This window comes from Elephas maximus, chromosome 20 (genome assembly GCF_024166365.1).
Source record: "Elephas maximus indicus isolate mEleMax1 chromosome 20, mEleMax1 primary haplotype, whole genome shotgun sequence".
NCBI classification, from domain to species: Eukaryota; Metazoa; Chordata; class Mammalia; order Proboscidea; family Elephantidae; genus Elephas; species Elephas maximus.
Genome location: NC_064838.1, coordinates 16,454,264 through 16,461,418, shown reverse-complemented (window position 1 = coordinate 16,461,418; position 7,155 = coordinate 16,454,264).

Sequence of the window (7,155 nt, the reverse complement as noted above, 5' to 3'; positions counted from 1 at the left end):
TTATTCCCAAGAAAGGTGATCCAACCAAATGTGGAAATTATAGAACACTATCATTAATATCACACGCAAGCAAAATTTTGCTGAAGATCATTCAAAAACGGCTGCAGCAGTACATCGACAGGGAACTGCCAGAAATTCAGGCTGGATTCAGAAGAGGATGTGGAACCAGGGATACCAATGCTGAAGTCGGATGGATCCTGGCTGAAAGCAGAGAATACCAGAAGGATGTTTACCTGTGTTTTATTGGCTATGCAAAGGCATTCGGCTGTGTGGATCATAACAAACTATGGATAACACTGCGAAGAATGGGAATTCCAGAACACTTAATTGTGCTCACCAGGAACCTTTACGTAGATCAAGAGGCAGTTGTTCAGACAGAACAGGAGGTACTGATTGGTTTAAAGTCAGGAAAGGTGGGTTGTATTCTTTCACCATACCTTTTAATCTGTATGCTGAACAAATAATACGAGAAGCTGGACTATATGAAGAAGAACGGGGCATCAGAGTTGGAGGAAGACTCATTAACAACCTGTGTTATGCAGATGACACAACCTTGCTTGCTGAAAGTGAAGAGGACTTGAAGCCCTTACTGATAAAGATCAAAGACCACAGCCTTCAGTATAGATTACACCTCAACATAAAACAAAAGTCCTCACAACTGGACCAATGAGCAACATCATGATAAACGGAGAAAAGATTGCAGTTGTCAAGGATTTCACTTTACTTGGATCCATAATCAACAGCCATGGAAGCAGCAGTCAAGAAATCAAAAGACACTTTGCATTGGGCAAATCTGCTGCAAAGGACCTCCTCAAAGTATTGAAGAGCAAAGATGTCTCCTTGAAGACTAAGGTGCACCTGTCCCAAGCCATGGTGTGTTCAATCACATCGTATGCATGTGAAAGCTGGACAATGAATAAGGAAGACTGAAGAATTGATGCCTTTGAATTGTGGTGTTGATGAAGAATATTGAATATACTATGGACTGCCAAAAGAATGAACAAATCTGTCTTGGAAGAAGTGCGGCCAGAATGCTCCTTAGAGGCAAGGATGGTGCGACTGCGTCTTACATACTTTGGACATGTTGTCAGGAAGGATCAGCCCCTGGAGAAGGACATCATGTTTGGCAGACTACAGGGTCAGTGGAAAAGAGGAAGACCCTCAACGAGGTGGATTGACATAGTGGCTGCAACAATGAACTCAAGCATAACAATGATTGTAAGGATGGCGCAGGACTGGGCAGTGTTTTGTTCTGTTGTGCATAGGGTCACTATAAGTCGGAAGCGACTCGACGGCACCTAACAACAACAACATGTTTATAGAAAAATAAGTGTGTCTAGAATAATTTTTTTTTTAATCTGCTTTTAGAAACAATGGAGCAACAAAGAATCGTGTAGCCTGGGTTTTGAATCTTCCTTCCAAATACAATCAGGCATACCCCACATAAATCCTGATGTTTATCTTAAATTTTTCAAGGTTCAACGATCAGCAACTTTAAAAACACGACGGAGTCCAAAACATATGCCATTTTGCAACCTCTGCAAGGAAGAGGAATCTCCCCCAAGGTCATTACCAAATTACCTACTTTAATCAGAGTGGGATTTTTGTGATTAGGTGACATGGCAGCAGAAGAGCTGAAAAACATTTGTTTTATTTCCCACGGAGTGCCCTTGCCCTTTTGAAGGAAAGATGATACTCTCCAAACACTGATTTAAGATTCCAGTGGACCCCTGCACTCACGCGATTCACTAAGGGACTGGATTGCAGCGCTGGCCTTTCTCCAAGGCATTTTAGCCAGTGAAGTGCCAAAAGAACATTATTAAAAAGCACTTTCACGTATAAAAGGGGCTCAGTGATGTGCCCTGAAGACAGTTATGCATTATTGTGAGCTCCACGTTCGATGATATTACTTTCATAATCTGGCAGCAAGCTCAGCCACATTTAGCAAAATAACACAGTTCCTATTCACAGCGAATCCGCAGCAACAGCTAAATATTAGGTTGAATATTAAGGAAATTGTCGATGTTTGACCTTTATCCCACAAAAAGGCAATTTCCTAAGGTTCGACCTAGTATCAGCGTATTTTTAAATATGATTACTTACGTTTTCTCTTTAAAAAAAAATATCAGGGCATGATAATTAGCACACTTAAAGCATGTATGTGAAGCATCAGTGGTTCAGGGGTAGAATTTTCATCTTCCACTTGGGAGACCTGGGTTCGATTTCTAGCCCATGTAGCTCAGGCTAGCCATCACCCGTCTATCGGTGGAGGCTTATGTGTTGCTCTGATGCTAACAGGTTTCAGCAGAGCTTTCAGACAAAGAGACCAGGAAGAAAGGCCTGGTGATCTACTGCTGAAAATCAGCCAATGAAAACCCTACGGATCACAATGGCCCGATCAGCAACTGATCACGGGGATGGTGCAGGACCGGGTAGTGTTTCACTCTGTTGTGCGTGGGGTCACCATGAATTGGGGGCCAACTCAACAACAGCTAAGAATAAGATGTGCAAATAGTAAACAATTCACGCAACAAAAAAGGGGAAACAGTGAGAAGTTCCTTTCCCTCTCACCCAAACTTACAGTCTTTCTAGACACAACCACGGTTAAAGCGAAGCACTTATTTCCGGTTATTTACATCATGTGACATATTCAAAGATTAGAGACGATGATCTAAAATTTTTGTGCTATATTTGAATGTAAGGTACAACAGCCTTGGTCAGGTTAGTGAAAGGAGGGTCTTTAATTTCATCTTCATGTATATAAAAGGCTCTGGGGTCAAATGGGCAGGTGAGGCATCCGTGACAACAAACACCTCCCACGAATGTAACACATGAAGTAACTGGTCACCCACCTGTTATTTACACCATGTGTTAAGTGCCTCGGGGTGCTAGAGCAGGTCAGGGCTTACATGGAAATAAATGCATGACCCAGTGCTACCCTTCAAGAAGGGACAAAATTCTGTGGGGTGTATCAGTGGGTGGCTGTTACATTCTCATTAGCAGTCCTTAGTTATCTAAAGAAGTCTCTGGGTGGTGCTAACAGTTGAAACACTTGCCTGCTAACCAAAAGGTTGGAGGCTTGAGTTCACCCAGAGATGCTTCAGAAGAAAGGCCTGGAGATCTAATTCCAAAAAATCAGCCACTGAAATCTCACTGGAGCACAGTTCTACTCTGACACACACGGAGTCGCCGTGCGTTGGAACCAACTCAATGGCAACTGGTTAGTTATCTAAAAAGTTCTTCAAAAGAAAACACAATTGCCCTTGAACAACAGCATAGCTACAAGCGTCATTTTTTGATATGCCCAATATTATTGCAGTTTAATTTTTTTAAAGAGCTCCTATTATTAAGAACCCCAAAATCAGTGAGATTTATCCAGGCCACGAGGCTAACAAAAAATTGCCGAGAAAGTCTCATCTCTCTACCAGCTGGATGAACTCTTCATCTCTGGACTCAGAGCAGAGATACAATTTTAGCTCCTGACTTAATAGCTGTGCGACCTTGAATGAATCATTTCACCTCTCTGGGCCTCAGTTTCTTCATGTGTAAAATGAAAAGAATAGGGTGCTACCTCACAGAGCTACCAGTTAACTGAGGCCACATGTGTCAAGTGCTTATTAATGAGTATCAGCATGATTTATTACAAATTAATGAATATTTACCTACTCACAACCTTTTTGCTACAAAATAATGCAAGCAGTATATATGTTCATAGGAGTCCTGGTGGTGCAGTGGTTAAAGTGCTTGGCTGCTAACCAAAAGGTTGCCGGTTCAAACCTACCAGCTGCTCCATGGGAGAAAGATGTGGCAGTCTGTTTCCATAAAGATTTACAGCCTTGGAAACTCTGTAGGGCAGTTCTACTCTGTCCTATAGGGTTGCCATGAGTCAGAATTGATTTGACAGCCGCGGGTTTTTGGATACCTGTTCTTATCCCAAATCTGAGTCATCAACAGGAAATCTTTGGGAAGCACAAACTTGCTGAAGCTAAGCGGACCACAAGGCTGAAGGAGTGGGGTGACTGCCCTTTAACTTTGACTTTAAAATTGTACATAAAACAAAACAATCAATGCCCAATTGTACATCAGCTGTCAATAGGGGACTGGCTGAATAAATTAATACAATGCAGTATCAATATATTAATAATCAATATAATATCAGTATAATAGATGATCTAATTTGTATGTGTGTTGGCATGTGTATTAAAACAGTCTGGAAGTATGTCTACCGAAATGAAAAGGCACTTATTCTGGCTGGTGAACTTGTGGGTGATTTTCAATTTCTATTTTATATATTTTATGTTCATAAAATATACCTCCTCGAATAAGCATATATTTACCATTAGCATTTTTAAAAAAAAAGAGCTCTTTTTATTCTGGAAGAGAAAAAATATATATAAGGCATGTTTGTATTAATTCAGTAGCTGAATCTCATGTTACACGTAACAAAACACACTTCTTTATACTGCACAGGACCGAGATAAAGGGCTTAAGATGGGGGTCCAGGGAATTTCTTGCACCACCTTGCATTAAACAGCTCAACCCCAAACATTCTATTATGTAGAGAGCTGTTGGTCAGGCCCTGATTTTTCACCTGGAAAGTCTTCATTTCAGGACAGAATTGTTTTGGCTTGATTCTCATTGCTGATATTTTGTCCATATTTATTCGTCTCATCACGCCACCTAAATTGTGGGTCTTTAAAGAGGGACACTCATTTCTTTTACCTCGTTTGTTGTGTAGCATTCCCACATGATGCTCAGCCCAGCGTTAAGTATTTACCTTCTTTTTTTTTTTTTCATTCAGCTGATTCTGACTCACAGTGACCCTGTAGTGACCCTATAGGACAGAGTAGAACTGCCCCATAGGCTTTTTAAGGAGCGGATGGTGGATTCGAACTGCCAACCTTTTGGTTAACAGCCAGCCTCTTAACCACACACCAATAGTGCTCCAAGTATTTATTTACTGGTCATGCAAAAAGTACAGGACTTGCTAGTTGTTCTTCTCTCGTGTGGTTCCTCTAACTCTTCACCCCCGGCCCCACCAAAAAAAAAAACACTGCCATTGAGTCAGTTCTGACTCATAGTCGCCCTATAGTAACCCTATAGGACAGAGTAGAACTGTTCCATTGGGTTTCCAAGAAGCGGCTGCTGGATTCGAACTGCCAGCCTTTTGATTAGCAGCTGAGCTCTTAACCACTAGCTACCAGTGGATCCTCCAGTCAAGGCAATAATAAATATGGGAAATGGACAGTCTATAGGTGAATTTGACCTGCAGACATGTTTCAGTTCGTGTATGGAATATTTCGAAATATTTTAGTTGGCCGCTATCATTCTTAAAATTGGGTAAGTTCACACCAAAATCCAGATTTTCAGGCTGTTTTGAAAAGACAAAACGTCTGACCACTCCGGATCTACATTCCCAAATGGTAACGGTCTGCTGGGGCAAACTGTGGCTGCTTCCTTTAGAGGGGGGATATGTTCTCTAGTTTGCCGCAGTCCTCACCACTCCCTCTTGCCCCCGCTTGTCATATTTCACTGATTTATGCTGCTTATACAGCCTCTGTGTTTACCACCTCTGAGAAGTCCAGTGGTTTCTTCAAACTTACAAGTCTCTGGGGTTTCACTGCTTTCCCATATTCTGTTCAGGCTTCTGACCATGCTCTCCCCTAACTGGAGAAATTTCTTTCAGGAAAGCACCTGGGAAATGCTGCCTCCTTCGTGACACCTTCCTTGATTTCCCTCCACCAGAACTTTGAACATCTCCTATATCATATACAGCATTCCCCCTACGGGTAAAGAACTTGTGATAATGCCTTGTACACTGTAGCACTCAAAACACCTTAGTTTTATTATAGCTATCCTGGTGTTCTCTCCCAGGCTGTAAGCTCCCTGCTGGAATGAAGCATTTTACTCATCTTTAGAGCCCAGTTTTCGTGATTTGTACAGAATTTGTCCTGAACAAACGCACACTGAATTAAATAGGAATGCCCACCCAGTGTTGGATTCGTCATAAGAATTTCACAATTTAGGGTGGGAAAAAATCCCTGTATGAGTAGGGATGAGACGTGGGTCACAAGGGATGTAGAGGGGAGGGTGAGAGCAGTGTTTCTCAGGTGGACTCCTGAGAAGCTTGCTGAAAATTCAACTCTCTGGTCCATGAGCTTCTGAACTAGGCCTTCTGGGGCTGGGGCCCAGGAATCTGAGGTTTTATCAAGCTCTGCAGGTAGTTGGTAAGTATACTGATGGTTTAGTGGTTCTCAATGCTGACTGTGTATGAATTTCACTACTGGAGCTTTGAAAAAAGATAGCAAATCCCAACTCCAGAGACTCTAATAAAAGTTTCTCAAATATTAAAAAATATTCTAATATGGAACCAAAGTTGCAAATTCTGTAGTAGGGTAGGAAGAAAGGAAAAACGGTTTGTTTTGTTTTAATTTTTTGCTATATTTTATATGTTTATTTATCAAATGAATAAACAAAGTTAGATAGAAAGACTTTCCCCCTACCATTTAATAATCATAAACCAAAAACAAACCAGTTGCCGTTGAGTTGATACCATCTCATGGTGACCCCATGTGTATCAGAGTAGAACAGTGCTCCAAAGAGTTCTTAAAAGGGTTGATCTTTTTCAGAAATAGATTGCCAGACATTTCTTCTGAGGCATCTCTGTGTGGAGTAGAACTTCTAACCTTTAAGTTAGCAGCTGTTAACCAAATATTAAATGTTTGCACCACCCAGGGACTCCTTAATAATAATAGCTAATATTTATTAAGCATTTACATTGGGCCAGGCGCTACTCCAAAAGCTCTCCATGTATTAACTAACTTAATTCTTAAAACAACCCTGTAAGATAAGCACTATTATTATTATTATTCCTATTTTATAGAAGTAAACAAGTTCTAGAGATGTTGTGTAATTAGAAAAGCTGGACTTCAAACCCAGGTAGAACAGCCCTGGACAGCGGCATCATTAGGGGTTTGGGGGGTGGGGTGCAGACCTCACCAGGTGACAGTCAGAGGTGGTGACACCAAAATGACTGTCTACACAATTTTTGTGCAGTGTTTCCACAGAAATTCTTATAAAAATATTCCTGTACTTAGTTATAACAACAAAAACACTTTTCTGTAAGCCCAGCTTATGTGTATCAATATTCCTACA